The 16,523-nt window shown below is 38.8% G+C and overlaps 1 protein-coding gene and 1 long non-coding RNA gene across 2 annotated transcripts in view; both read right to left on the reverse strand.

Annotated features, from left to right (window-relative positions):
* Window positions 1-16,523, reverse strand: part of LOC309473899 (uncharacterized protein) — a 46,450-nt gene that overhangs the window by 15,243 nt on the left and 14,684 nt on the right. The gene's annotated exons all lie outside the window — the stretch shown is intronic.
* On the reverse strand, window positions 2,842-11,892 carry LOC309473985. Its single transcript, XR_014197145.1, has 5 exons — window positions 11,203-11,892; window positions 9,314-10,011; window positions 7,253-8,189; window positions 3,844-3,909; window positions 2,842-3,549 (listed from the first exon to the last, which is right to left on the reverse strand). It is a non-coding gene; the product is annotated as an uncharacterized lncRNA (long non-coding RNA).

Here is a 16,523-nt window from a genome sequence, read left to right on the forward strand (position 1 = left end):
GGGAAAAAATATGGAAATCAATGGCTATACTGTCAACTGTCTAGTTACCGACATTCTTCAAAATATCTTCTTTTGTGTTCAGCCGAATAAAGAAACTCATACAGATTTGGAACAACATAAGGATGAGTAAGTGATGACAAATATAATTTTTGGGTGTACTATACCTATAAAGGGATAGTTCACCCAAAAATTTAAATTGGCCCATGATTTACTCACCCTCAAGCCATCCTAGGTGTATGACATTGTTCTTCTTTCAGACGAATACAATCGGAGTTATATTAAAAAATGTCCTGGCTTCCAAGCTTTATAATGGCAGTGAATGGTTGTTTCTGTTGAAAGTCCATAAAAGTGCATCCATCCATGATAAAAGTGCTCCATGCGGCTCTTGGAGGTAAATAAAGGCCTTCTGAAGCGAAGCGATGCGTTTGTGTAAGAAAAATGATTCATTTTCAAGTTACGCTTTAGATTTATGTCAAATCTGTATGTTTTGTACAGTTTCGCCGGAAGCTAGTCATTTTACTTTATAAAGTTTTAAATACGGATATTTTTCTTACATCTCCATCTTCCTCATCATCACTCCACATAAAGTCAACATCTGAGATACTTCCATCAGCTATATGTTCAAGCACTTCAAGAACTATATATTCTGCATATGAAAAAGTAAAAAAAATGTATTGGTACTGTGATATAGATTTTTTATATAAGAAATTTCAATCAGCATTACTGGACTTCAATTACTGGAATGTGATTTCAGTAACAGGCTTTTGAACCCACTGTCCATTCTAATGGACAGACACATTTGAAAAAATCCTGATTTAAAATTTGAAATTCTACAATCGATTTTTAACTTTAATTAATAAGTTCAATCTTTCTATTTTACATACAAACTATGAAATACTGACAAACATATCAAAAAATTTAAATAAAACCATAGAAAATGTTGCTTGCTTCTGTGTTTGGAGTGAAGTGCTGACATGCTTCTCTTCAAAGTAGTGTTTTTTTTAAATAATTACTACATGCAGAGCTTTACTGCCATTTGATTGGATGACAAGCGTCCAATCTAATGGACTGCAGGCTTTAAACTAGGTGAAATGCTCCAGAAGTAAAAAAAAAAGGGGGGTTGACATGTGATGTCCATTGTAATGGACGCAGGGTCTGAATGGGTTAAATCACTTCACGGGCAAAAATTAAGGAAATTAGTTAAACAACAGGCCTACCTTTGTTGTTTTCATTCTACAAAACAAGACGTAAGTGCCTGGGTTTAGTGCTGAAAACAGAAATGGTCTCATCATAGTCCAAAGAGTCACAGAGTTCTTTTTTCAAATAACTTTTTGGCTAAAAAGCAGCTAAGTTACCAAAATTAGCCCAGAGCCCGCCGCCCAGAGAGTCTATAGCAACCATAGCAACCAATTACTTTCCGGAGAGAGAGTTTATACAACTTGCTTCAACAGTTCCATTTTATTCGGAAAACAAATTAAACACACACACCAGTCAACAATAAATCAGGTTTATATTAATATATTTTCTTAAATACATTTGAATAATAAAAAGAAACTAAAAATGTATTTTGATCAAACTTGCCTGGGCGGGCCAGTGAGTAATGTGGGCGGGCCAGTGCCGCCCTGGCCCATTACTGGCTACGCGCCTGATGGAAACACCAATCACTGTTAAATGACTCCACATTTAATACACACAGACTTTGTGGCTCAGATAAGGTCCAGTTCTGGTTTATTTCTTTGCTCTTGGCTGACATGTGGCATTGCTATGGCCTGCTTGTGGCCCAGATCTGGCAAACAGGAGTGGGCCACCCAAGGGCCGTCATTCCACGCTGCATGTGGGCCAGATCTGCATTCCACAAGTGCCATATGTGGGCCGGATCTGGGCCGAAACAATGTTGCTATCTGGGGAGGGATGTGACAACAACCTCATTGTCGAAATTTGGACATGTGTCAAACCACTGTGATTCGGTATCTTTCTTAAGTTTAAATCCAGCACTACTCGAGGCTGATGCTGAATTCTCAAATTGATCAGTTGAGCCAGATGCGTCGGAAGACATGGTGTCAAGCCAAACTTGTTTAACTTTCTTCTTGCCTCTTTTTCCCATGCATAAAGATGTCAAATCAGAACGTTTTCACGTATTTTTTCACGTTATCACCAGTCCGATTAATAGGTTATAGTGCATAAAATCTACCTTTAGAAATGACCTGGACTTTTAACATCAACAACATGCATAAAGGAATCTCATTTCTCCAAATATTACTAACTACACTTGCTCCTTACCAACCCACTCTTCAAAAACAAGTTTATCTACTTTGGGATATTGTCACAAATTACACAAAGTGATGAGGGTATATGTTAAAACCTATTTAAAAAGTTTCACTTTCTATCAGAGTTCATCAGCTTTACTAGCAATTTTAATAGTAAGGGTTTATAGAATGCAACAAGAACATAAAAAGCAGCAACATATAAAGGAGAACGAAGCCTAAATAGCCTAATAAGTAACTTGAAGGCCTCCATGCTTTAATGTCTTGATTGACATTGTCAAAGTTTTAAAAGAAAATGCACTTACACACTCCCCTTCAACCAGTCCTATTTGTGGAGCGTAGGGTTATAGTCTCAATACAAGCAACCTCAATTCTCTCAGACAACCTAATCACATTATTATAATAATGCTTGCTCTTTTGTTGTTTGGTGGAGATTGTGGATAGGATCGCAAGTTGCTGAGGTCTCACCAAGTATATTTAGCTCATTAGTTGATTTCATTATGTTTGACTACTAAACTTGATTCATCTGCATTTAATAATCTAGGTTTGTCATTATTAATACACAAAACAACATTAGTTGAATCACTGAACTTTATTTGATTTGGTCACCTCAAGAATCCGTTCCTTAACAAAGGACAGCATTGTAAAAATGAATGAAGGAAAATAAAAGTGAATCCTGACATCTCCTCCTCAGACCATGGTCAAGTCAAGTCAAATCACCTTTATTTATATAGCGCTTTTTACAATACAGATTGTATCAAAGCAGCTTCACATTGATAACATGAAAATAATACAACAAAGTTTGTTTCTAGAAGAAAATTGCATCATCGTCCACCAGAAAACGATATTTATTATTTATTATACTTATTAAGGCAGATCAATAATATTGTTGAATATTAAATGTCCCCAACTAAGCAAGCCAAAAGCAAAGGCAACAGTGGCAAGGAACCAAAACTCCATCAGTGACAGAATGGAGAAAAAAACCTTGGGAGAACCCAGGCTCAGTCGGGGGCCAGTTCTCCTCTAGCCAACGAGCGAACAGTGTATGATTATGATCCAGGCAGCGTTACAGGTCAGAGGTCAGATTGGTCGTGTCGATGAGGCCTTCACAGGGCTGATGAGGCTGGCACTTCAGGGATGCGTCATGGTTGGGTCCAGGTGCAGATCCACCATCTGATCTGGATACGGCCGGGGTCCACCTCACTTCAGTAAACGGAGAGACTGGTTGACACTTCAGTACTGCGTTGTCGTCTCTTCACACACCGCCTTGATGAAACACAGACACCTGAACAATTAAAACAAAGATTAGAAGATAAAAAAATTACTTGCAGGAAGAGATGTTGCTGTTCAAAATCGCCAAACAAGCTGGAACTTGTGTAGACAAAATGTGTGTGATAATAAATTGCCTTTAGATCTGCTAAAAATCAAGTTAGATTGTTTTCATTAACATGCTTGTTAAAAACAAGATACATCCAGCTTCTTTCTATGCTTTCTATGTCTAACCAAACATAATGTAAGTGTTGATTGCACATTAGCAAGTGTGTCTAGTGATGGACACGGCACCACATTTAAATAATACCTTGAGTAACTGAGTCAGGGAGATGAGGTGAACCCGAAGTTACACAGGCAGCGTTCCCCTGGTCATCTATAGAAAAATTGCACAGTATAAATGTATGGGCTTAAAGAGCCTGTCTGCCTACCAATCAAACACCATGGGCATGAGGGGATACATGTAAAACTGCAGACAGCCAATTCTATATTATAATAATATAATAATCATGGCAAAGTTGTTGAACCGGATGAAGTCAGGAGAGCGTGACTGTGCAACAATACCTTGAGTGATAATTTTACTAGGAAATGATGTAGATTTTACACAGGCCAAGTCTTCCCTGTTGTTTTAAAATTAACAATGAAGAGAGATGACAAAAAGTTAAGCTTCTAACAAAGTTTCTAACCATCGTACTAAACAGAGAGACTAATATTAGCGTAGACGCCATTCTTCTTATGATGTAACGAGTACATCAGGATTTATGGGAAGTGTTCCCGGTTCCGGCTGACCTAATCTATGCAGCCTAACATTGAATTATAAAAGTCTATAATGTGTTATGTGTATGCTAGGTCAAAGAGATGTGTTTTTAGTCTAGCTCTAAACTGACAGAGTGTGTCTGCTTCCCGGACAATGTTAGGAAGACTGTTCCAAAGTTTTGGTGTTAAAAGGTATTATCAACTGGCCGGAATTTTGAGATTGCAATAGACGTGAAGGACTATAATGCGTTAAGAGCTCGCTCAAGTACTGCGGAGCTAAACCATTTAGTGCTTTGTAAGTAATCAGCAATATTTTAAAATGTATACAATGTTTAATAGGGAGCCAGTGCAGTGTTGACAGAACCGGGCTAATATGGTCATACTTTCTGGTTCTGGTAAGAACTCTAGCTGCTGCGTTTTGGACCAGCTGTAATTTGAATATTAAGCGTGCAGGGCAACCACCCATAATAGCATTACAACAATCTAGCCTTGATGTCATGAACGCATGGACTAATTGTTCCGCATGCGGTTTTACAGATACTAGACACGTGACTTTCAAATGAAAGATTGGTATCAAAGAGCACACCCAGGTTCCTAACCGACGACGAAGACTTAACAGAGCAGCCATCAAGTGTTAGACAGTATTCTAGATTAGTACGTGAGGACATTTTTTGTCTAATAAATAGAATCTGTTTTTTCAGATTTAAGTAGTAGGAAATTACTAGTCATCCAATTTTTTATATCACCTATGCATTCCGTTAATTTTGTGAATTAGTAAGTTTCATCAGGGCGTGAAGAAATATAGAGCTGAGTATCATCAGCATAACAGTGAAAACTAATTCCATGCTTCCTAATGATATCTCCCAAGGGTAGCATGTACAGAGTGAAAAGCAACGGTCCTAGTACTGAGCCTTGTGGTACGCCATAGTGAACTTGTGATCGATGAGACATCTCTTCATTTACTGCTACAAACGGATAACGGTCGGATAAGTATGATTTAAACCGTGCTCATGCAATTCCATTAATGCCAACATAATTTTCGAGTCTATTTAAAAGAATGTTGTGGTCAATAGTATCAAATGCAGCACTAAGATCGAGTAACACTAATAGAGAGATACAACCACGATTGGATGATAAGAGCAAATCATTTGTAACTCTTATGAGAGCAGTCTCAGTACTATGGTACGGTCTAAATCCTGACTGAAAATCCTCGCAGATATCATTTCTTTCTAAAAAGGAACATAGTTGTGAGGATACCGCCTTTTCTAGTATCTTTGAAAGAAAAGGTAGATTCGAGATCGGCCTGTAATTGACTAATTCTGTACGATCAAGTTGAGTTGCGTTTTTTTAACAAGCGGTTTAATCATAGCCAGCTTAAAAGTTTTTGGTACGTATCCTGATGACAAAGATGAATGATGATATTAAGAAGAGGATTTTTCTCAAAGAGCAAGGACGCGCTTGCCCACGACTGGCCGAGCCGCCCGCTATATGCATTTCCTCCGGTCACGATGCTACCACAAGTCATCGAACAGATCAGGGAAAGCAAGTGTGCAGTGCTGGGTCTTCCAGACCCAGTTATGGTTCTCCGAGTTGACACAACTGCTGGAAACAGCCCCATGGCTAATTCCGCTGAGAAGAGATCTCCTCACGCAGGCGAACGGGAAAATCTGGCATCCCCGTCCCGACTTGTGGGCCCTTCATGTATGGCCCCTCAACGGGTACCTGGGTGTCTCCCGCATAGGGTGCTAAAAACCATCACTGAAGCAGGAGCGCCCTCAACTAGGCACTTCTATGCTCAGAAATGGGTGGTGTTCTCTGGCTGGTGCGCAGCACGGAGCTTGGACCCCGACTCATGCAAAGTACCAAGTGTACTGGTTTTTTTTGCAAGAGCTCTTGAACGCGGGTCGCACCCCCTCCACGCTCAAAGTAAATGTGGCGGCCATAACATCATCTCATGCTCTTGTGGCCGGACAATCACTAGGAAGGAACATTGTGCGCTTCCTTAAAGGGGCAAGGAGGCTAAACTCTCCGCGACCCCCCTCTGTGCCTATCTGGGACCTCTCCACGGTCCTGGAAGCATTGAAGGGTGCACCGTTTGAGCCGCTTCGGTGTGCGGACCTGAAGCACCTCTCGTTCAAAACCGCTCTTTTTCTGGCGCTCGCTTCAGTCAAGAGAGTGGGCGATTTACATGTGCTATCAGTGAGCGCGTCCTGCCTTGAGTTTGGGCCTAACGACTCCAGAGCCGTCCTCAAGCCAAGGTATGGTTATATTCCTAAAATGCTCTCGACTCCGTTCAGAGCACAGGTTATTTCACTCGCAGCTCTTCGCTCACCAGAGGATGAAAGAGACACGAATTTACTCTGTCCCGTCAGGGCTCTCAGAGTTTATCGGGAGCATTCTGACAGTCGGAACAGTTTTTCGTATGCTTTGGCGGCCGCACCAAGGGGTCAGAGCTCATTCCACGAGAGGCATGGCCTCGTCTTGGGCTTGGTCAAGTGGAATACCCATTGAAGATATGTGCGGTGGCAGGCTGGGCCTCGCCGTCCACATTTATGAGGTTTTATAACCTGGAATTGGTTCGTGAGTCTGAGCTGCCTCGCCATAGATTCGTGCAGTTGCCGCAGCACAGCCAATGACCGTACTCGCTGTTTATCTGTGTATGCTGTGCAGCTGCACTGCATTTTAAAGATTTGGCTTCAATATTCTCGAGAAATGGAGTTTTCTCATAGCGTAAGCTAGCCAGGTAAGCTAGGTTACGTTAGTAACCGGGACGAGGGAACTGCAAAGGGGCATGAAATAAACAACATATTAGTAATATTAGTCAGCGTTATTTTAGAACTTCCAAAAAAGTTAAATATGACATATATTCCTAAAGTAAACAAAACAGTCAATGTTTCAATAGTTACAAATCTTCAACAACCCAAAATACAATAACAGCAACTTGACTAATCATTGTTCCTCACCTCCTCTTCCTCTATCTCCTTCAGGATGGTTGCCAGATCTTTGCCCTGTAGTTCCTCCTTCAGCAGCATCAGTTTCTGCTCAGCCTCAGACATCAGCTGCAGTGTTTGTTCTTCTGAGTCTGGAGTCAGCTGTGGTGTCGGACCCTTCATCTGCCAGAGACCAAGAGGAATGCTCAGACATTTCATGCATGCATCATTTGAATGTAAAAACATTTCCTTAATCACTAACTACAGAGAAAACATCCCTGGACACTTAATGAATTTTTCTTATGCAGTTTCTAAAAAAACATTCTAAAACACCTATACTATGTATCAGTCTCCGATGCGCGTTCACGAGAGCACCACGACACGTGTGTGTGTGTGGTGATGACGCAGCAGCTGGCGTTCTGACATATAACCTACAAGCAGAGGAAGATGCACGCGAGGCCGCGCATGCGTCGTGGTGCTCTCGTGAATGTGCGTTGGAGACTGATACAGAAGGGAAGAAATTACTGAATAAAGTTGACATTTTGTTTTTTTTGGTGCACAGAAAGTATTCTTCATAAAATTAAAGGGATGGTTCAGAGTAAATTCAACCCAGGGTCCTTTGCACCATGACCTCAAGCCAAACACCCCTGGAATGCTTGAGGTCATGGTGCAAAGGACCCTGGGTTGAATTTACTCTGAACCATCCCTTTAATTTTATGAAGAATACTTTCTGTGCACCAAAAAAACCAAAATGTCAACTTTTTGAAGAAGAAGCCTTTTTTTTCCTTGGTCAAACATTATTAAAGTTAAAGCTTATTTAGCGATATCAGCCGAATGGCTTAGTGCAGGTGCTAATGGATCAAGGTTGATCTTCTTTGGTCAATGGTTGCTTGGTCAATGATTGACTCCGGCTGCTGCTTTAGCTTGACACGGGTGATGACATCCTCATCATTGCTCCTGTTGTCCTCATCTGTTGACAGAAAAGACATGCAGGTGTGTTAGGTGTGTGTCAGCTCTGTCTGCTAAACGTAATAGTTCTGTTATTGTTCCATATGGATCAACAGCATTCATAGTTCCCATGTACCAGTAGGCCAGTCTCTCAGTCACACACACAATCACACGTAAACGTGATCTGGCCTTTGAGACATTAACAAATCCACCACCACTCTGTACAACAGAAGGGTGAGCTTTAACTTCCACACAGTGTACAGATTAAGGAATGGAACTAAATCAGAACAGCACAGGTGAACATCTTGATAAGAGGGAGCTTTTGAACTGTGTACATCAAAAAACACATGGCCGTTCCTGGTCAAGAGCTTTCCAAGTTCACAAATCAGTGATCACTGGTGCAAAATGAAAATCAGAGTGCCCAAGATAAAGAAGTATAATGGGAAAAAAAGTTTTAAACACATACAGTATGCCAAGTTCTTAGATATACTGTATGTAATATTTGTATCCGTGTTGATTTCATATGGCTTTTATGTTCAACAAGAAGTTTAAATTTAACAAATGTCATGTGGTGTAACCATCAAGTAAAAACTAATAGCATATTTTATTTATACCTCGATGAATGATAAAATATATTTTTCAAGCTAAAAATTATTTGTAAATATATCAAGTAGGATTTTTTATTGAGGAGTTTTTTTTTTTACTATATAAATACCCTGATATGTGTGACTTCACGCCCCAAAAAGCTTAATTCAGATATAGGACACATGTATGGAAGCCCATTTCCGCCATTAAGCAATAATTATGAGATAAGAAGTCAGTTATGGCATAACAAATTTAAATGATCAAGAAAAGTCATAAGTATTACAAAGCGTTGAAATTATGAGATAAAAAGTCAATTATGGCATACAAATTTAAATTGTCAGGAAAAGTCACAATTACAAAAAGTTTTAATTAAAATATAAAAAGTAAATTATAACATAAAAAGAGTAAATGAAAACAAAAAGTTATAGAAAAAAAATCATAATTGTGATAAAACATTTAGACTTTTTATCTCATAATTATGACTTGGTATTTCACCAAAGCATGATTTTTTTCTTATGTGGCAGAAATGAGATTCCATGGTGATATGAGCTAGTGTCTCACCATCAAAAGAGTCCTGTTTCTGGTCCTCACGGAACAGAATGCGCGTGTTAAACTTGGGTAGATCTTCTGCTATCTTGGCAAGGAACTGCAAAGGGTCATGAAATAAACAACATATTAGTAATATTAGTAAGCGTTATTTTACAACTTCCAAAAAAGTAAAATATGACATATATTCCTAAAGTAAACAAAACAGTCAATGTTTCACTAGTTACAAATCTTCTACAAGCCAAAATACAATAACAGCAACTTGACTAATCATTACTGTCCATTTTGTTTTTTTTGGTGCACAGAAAGTATTCTTCATAAAATTAAAGGGATGGTTCAGAGTAAATTCAACCCAGGGTCCTTTGCACCATGACCTCAAGCCAAACACCCCTGGAATGCTTGAGGTCATGGTGCAAAGGACCCTGGGTTGAATTTACTCTGAACCATCCCTTTAATTTTATGAAGAATACTTTCTGTGCACCAAAAAAACCAAAATGTCAACTTTTTGAAGAAGAAGCCTTTTTTTTCCTTGGTCAAACATTATTAAAGTTAAAGCTTATTTAGCGATATCAGCCGAATGGCTTAGTGCAGGTGCTAATGGATCAAGGTTGATCTTCTTTGGTCAATGGTTGCTTGGTCAATGATTGACTCCGGCTGCTGCTTCAGCTTGACACGGGTGATGACATCCTCATCATTGCTCCTGTTGTCCTCATCTGTTGACAGAAAAGACATGCAGGTGTGTTAGGTGTGTGTCAGCTCTGTCTGCTAAACGTAATAGTTCTGTTATTGTTCCATATGGATCAACAGCATTCATAGTTCCCATGTACCAGTAGGCCAGTCTCTCAGTCACACACACAATCACACGTAAACGTGATCTGGCCTTTGAGACATTAACAAATCCACCACCACTCTGTACAACAGAAGGGTGAGCTTTAATACTTCATACTTCAATGTATATGTAATGAGTGATTATAATCAAGGTATTAATCAATATTTTTCCTTCTAAATATCAAATGAGTTAAATGACTTCTCTGGGGATTTTACTTTGTTATAGAAGTTACCAGTGTGATTACTGAAATGTTCTTTTCATGTATTCTTTAATGTCTGTGTTTGATATCTGAATGCAGTAACAGTGCTTGCTCATTTAGCCCGGCTTCCAGAAATGAAATATGGATTTGTTTTGTGTTTGAGAAAGGTCTTCAACGTGTTAAAACATAGGGTCATTGAAGCCAATAGTTTAAGGGACCATTTCTTTGTTAACCTGTTAAGCTGCAACGCCACTTTTGAAAAATCCCCAGAAATGACATACCCAAACTGAAACACATACAGTTCATGAACCCTTTGCACTAAAAGCACAAGTATGATCTCATTTGAAAGCTGACACCTGGTAGTGTATTGTAAATGTAGAATTAATTATTGTCATAATGAAAAAAAATTTTTTAAATAGCTTCAAAGTTTTGTAAAGTTATTAGAAATTTATTTTTATGAAACATATTCATGAAAATAAAATTGAAGTGGGCCCTGGAGCAATCTAGAAATGCACTGCAGCTAAAGCCATATGTGTGACCATGTTATATTTAAAATCTGAAAATGATAAGTCTAAAACTCTGTATTTAGTTAAATGTTTTTCAAGATCATGTCAAATTACTTTATTTTGGGCCTAGCTAGCATGTTAGCTTAGCACACCATCAATACACGACCATTTATGAGATTAAAACCATGTTTGTGCTTCAAACGTACTTTATAACGCAATTCGAGTATTTTAAATAATCTTCTGTGATCTAATTTGGCTTCAGATAAAAAAAAAAATCAGACAGAAAATATATTTATAGAATTATGTACAATGATAAAGTCTATATCGATTAGCATTACATTATAAATATAATCTATTATTATAAAAATACCTGGCATTGCTTGAAGAACACAGGCAAATCAAATATCATTGCAATCATGTTTATTGTCTTCAAAACGTCTGTATCTGCATATTACAGCGATCTCTGTGTTAGCTTTGTGTGTGTAGCTGCTATCAGTGACGTCCTTGAAGGTCACATGATTATGTCTCTTCTTCATGTTCCATATATGGAGTATTATTGTGCATATAGCGCCCTCAGGCTATTGGTATGAATTGAAAACACAGCACATCTCAGTAAGAAGCGCTCATAATGAGTACATCGACGCATTTGGGTATAAATTCAATAAATATTATTCCTGTCTATAGAAATATGATGTGAATCTATGAGAATATATCAATATTTCTCCAAGTCTGCACATTTTTGAGCTAAAAGCCCTGAGGGACGTTGTTTTGTGAAGCACTGTCATGACAACAGCACGGAGTTTTTTTTTATGAATGGACCAGCTGACGCTCATAAATCATATTAAAGGGATCAACGCATTTTTTCATTTCATAACTCCTGACACAAATTAAGACATAACTGTCACTATAAGTTTCTCAGAATACAATAGTGGTCAAATACTGAAACTTGAGTCTTATATCTTTTTAATGATGTATAGTTTGTCAAAGTATAACATTTAATCTGATAGTAACTTTGAACTAAATAAATAAAAAAACGTTTCAGTGCGCCGACGCACTGGTGAGGGTTATCAGGTTAAAGCCTTACTTTCCAGTTAGACTAAAGTGTAGCTCTCCTTGAGAGAAAGAATGCATTATCTTGATGTTTTGAGAGGACTCTCCTGTTTATAGTTAGAGCCTGGCCAAATCCAACCTTAGAGAAGCTGTGTGTCGGTGTGTGTGTGTGTGTGTGTGTGTTAGTCTTCTTGGTTACAGGTTAAGGAACCACTGGCATTATTGGAGATTGACTGAGTTATTGTTCTGGACATGCTGGCGCCCAGCAATGCAGATCTGTGACCTGGAAGGTCACGACGTGTCTAACTTCAGGGTCTGAGTGTCAGCGGCATAATCGATAGAGATATGCTTCCGTCTATATGTATATGTGTGGAAAATTACTATGTTTATCTATTTCTTAGCCAATCAGAAACTGCAACCTGAATAAAGGACGTAGCTTAGACCTTGGTGAAGGGTATAACTGCTGTGTGTGTGTGTGTGGTGTAGGATATAACTGCTGTGATCTTTGTAACTGTAAGTGGGGCGGCCTACGAACTACTGTGTGAGTCTTGAAGCTGAACTTCTGCTGATGAAACTGCAAACTATCTTCAGTAAAACTTTTCTTTAATTTATTATAATTCTGACTCCGGGGTCTTCTTTCAAACATCTGGTCCTTGTGTCCTAAACTGTTACTCCCCTAACACACTGAAAACAGTTGAATGTTGTGTTGTGTGTCCTCACCCGTGGGTCTGTGACTCCAGTGGCCTCTCTGATTTGCTGGAAAGCTTCCTCAAAAGGAGAGATGGCTTCCACTTCTACTGCGTTGGCCTCGCTGCTCAGCTCGTCGGGGAGCTATTTTTCAACATTGATAATAATAAGAAAGGTTACTTGAGCACCAAATCCATATTAGAATGATTTCTGAAGAATCATGTGACATTGAAGACTGTATATGATGCTGAAAATATAGCTTTGCATCACAGGCATAAATTATATACTTAAATAGAAAACAGTTATTTTAAATTGTAATAACATATTTCGCAACATTACTTTATTTCTCATCAAATAAATGCAGCTTTGGTGAGCATAAGAGACTTAATATCGTAATTATTCCAAGCTTTTGACCGGAAGTGTATATACTTATAAATAGTTGAATTGTCTATTTTATTTTATTGTTGTGAGCTTTGCAGCATGCTAACACAAAGCTCTATTAACATCAATTGCGAGTCCAGTCTCCTGTGCACTTCACATGAGAAGTGCTATTAGTATGACACACATATCTTTATGCTTATTAGAGTATTACATTGTTATCTGATGTGTGATGGATGATGCTCGCTCTTCTCTTCCTCTCCTTTGCCTGAGCAATCCTCTCCTCCTGCTGCTTCTTGTAGAGGGAGAGGATTTTCTCTCGCTTTCTGCGCTCTCTGCACACTAGGGCTGCATCTAACGATTATTTTTGTTGTCGATTAATCTATCGATTATTTCTTCGATTAGTCGACTAATCTAACGATTATTTTTCCGATTAATCTAATGATTATTTTTGGGATTAGCTGATTTATCCATTGGCAAACTTTCCAATAAATAATAAGTACAACAATATATCAGCTGTATTTTGAAGAGGGTAGTGCATCTGTATATTATGTTAACATGAAATCTATGAATGATGACAAAAAAAAAATTCTTTCAGAAAGGGTAATTGTCATTTTATTATGAAATATGCGAACAGGAAGCATTTTAAACTTTATTTTTAACTAATGGTACTATTTAAAAAAATTTAAGATACACAGGCCCATTTAGGAAATGTGTTTACTATAATCTGTTATTAATTACCGTAGTGGGAGTATGATTTACTCAATTAACTTGTCCGAAAATGCACTTGTGTTTATCTGCAAAAAGGTTCACATACACTAGATTGCAGCCTATAGGCTACTGTTAATGTTAATATAACGTTAGTCGTTTGTTTTTAAAGTCTACATTAGAGACCTGCGCAGGACGGATTTCTCCCTTAATAATTCCTAAAAAGCTGACATCTCAGTTCATCGCGATCTCACAGATTAACTCTGTTATTATCAATGAAACTGGCTGCACAATGAATCTTTCATAATATCTACACTTTGTTTGCTATAATCAGATGATTTGCCAGTATGCAGAATTCAGCACTGAACAAAAAGTCCATTTTGAGCGGTGAGGGGATTCTAGCATAAATGCATCTGATTGGCGTTCAAGAAATCAACACATATGTCTGTGATTGGCTACATTGTTCAACGCTGCAAACATGTTATAAATAGATAGAGACTCTGGCCTGTAAATCGTTTCTATTTTGTTTTAGTTGTTCTTGTTGCTTTTGTCAAACAGATGAATGACAATTTAGATGTTCAATTTATAGATAATTCTATTTCGCGGGAGTTCCGCGAATCGTTTTATTCTCCCGCAACCAGCACACACACGAGTGCATTACCGCCCGCGCCCGGCCATCAGATCTATGTTCCCGGCTCCCGCGCCGCACTCTGTTGCGTTGTGACCCGCGGGAGTGCAGGTCTCTAGTCTACATGTGCATACACAACTTTTAAAAACTGGCAAATGAAAGCTTCGTTAACAGATTTAAGTTTAAGTTATAAATTAAAGTCCATTTTATTGTCACCGAATGGGGCATAGTTTGCATAGTGAAAGCACCTTTCTGTTCGGCCGTAGTGGTAAAGTATTCCCATACTTTGGATGATCGTGGTCTGTCATTTTCACCATGAGAGGGAGCAGAAGCCGCCATTACTCGATATTTAAACGTAAATAATTACGCGTCGACGCATTTCATGCGTGTCGACGTATTTTCATAGTCGACGTAAATCGATGACGTCGACGCGTCGTTGCGGCCCTAGTCCAGACATTAGAAAAATATCAGTCTACACATGCGTTTAATATTTAATATGAGGGAAATAGGCTACACATGCCGTGGACGTGACACAAAAAATCTTTAACTTTTAGGTGGCAAAATATTTTTTTTGTAATTCTGTGAATTACACTGCGCAAACCAAAAGTAATACTAGGCTACCCACCGGATACTCTCCACAGAACATAACATTCATTTTACCGCATTTTCCGCACTATAAGGCGCACTTAAAAGCCTTTAATTTTTTCAAAAAACGACAGTGCGCCTTATAATCCGGAGCGCCTTATATATGGATCTGGCACCTTATATTAATGTCTGTAAAACAACCGCTGACTTAAACCTTTTGTTTACTTTCGCCTGGCACCGGAGCGCGAGCCTCCGCTGACTGCGCGCGCACCTCCCCAAACAGACGAGGCATCTTGACGCAACTGTTTTGTTTTAGACTGAACACCAGACCATACAACTGATTTAGTCGCGCAAACTGGGTGCCGGTGTGATGAGATGTACTAATATCCGTCTGCTCGGGCAGATTCGGCTCAAAGTCGTGCATCTTCGGATGCGGAGGCGCGCGCGCTGTCACAATGACGTCATTTTGCCGCGCGAGCGCCTCCGCATCCGAAGATGCACGACTTTGAGCCGAATCTGCCCGAGCAGACGGATATTAGTTTTTTATTACCTTCGTGCTCATGCGGACGCGTCAAATATAAACAAGGTTTTACAGCTCAGCCACTTGTTGTTTCATATTTTTTTGCAAGTGGTAGATCTTGGTTTACATTTGGACTTTGGATGTGATCTTAGGCTTGAAAAGGTTGGTGACCACTACATAACGCAAACCCAGTCAAACGTTTGACTGCAGTATCTTCTATTCTATGCGCCTTATAATCCGGTGCGCCCTATATATGAAAACAGTTCTAAAATAGGCCATTCATTGAAGGTGCGCCTTATAACCCGGTGCGCCTTATAGTGCGGAAAATACGGTATTCAGGGCCGCGGGAAGTGGGGGTGCTGTTTTCACAGAATTGTAAATGCAACGCATATGTTTGTTCATTAAAATGTCTACATTTTTAGCATTTAGTCATTTATTTGTAATAAACACTTTAAGTGGGCTATTTAAAAACTGTTATTTATATGTTAAATTATGTTTTTAAAACATAAGCGCAGAGTGTTACGTAATAGTCTATTGTATGCGTGTCGAAAGAATTTGTCCGCAGCTGCTCAAAAAAAGAAAAGAAAAAAAAAACCCAGTCAAAAACCCCACTGTCAGTGTTTTGTAAGGAACAGGCAAATATGTAAAATATTTCATTAGACATTTCAAGCTATCTATATGTCTCAGGTCTGTGAGGCAATAGGCTACCTTATAGGCCCACGCTGAGTTTCGGTTCATTTATGAGACGAGCTCCAGGTTCGCCAGCGCCTCCATGTCCTGATTATCTATTTTCTAATTGCCTAGTATATTTACTTCTTATTTATTAAATCCAGACAATTGGTTGATGAAACATCGATTAAAATTAAGATACAATTAATACAAAACGAAATTAAATTTAAAGACAGGCTTTGTGCTTTCAGTTTGAGGTCTCTGTGAAAGTTTTAAAACATTATTTCAGTGCCGCTTTAGAGCGCTCACGTCCGTAACGGAGAACTGTCTGTAAATATTTATTTATTTTGTGTGTGTGTGAAATAAATTTCTAAAAAAATGCGACTTAGTCCAGTGCGACTTAGGCAATATATGTTTTTTCTTCCTCGTGGCGCATTTTTTGACTGATATGCGACTCCGGAGCGAC

This window comes from Leuciscus leuciscus (genome assembly GCF_965113295.1).
Source record: "Leuciscus leuciscus genome assembly, chromosome: 14".
NCBI classification, from domain to species: domain Eukaryota; kingdom Metazoa; phylum Chordata; class Actinopteri; order Cypriniformes; family Leuciscidae; genus Leuciscus; species Leuciscus leuciscus.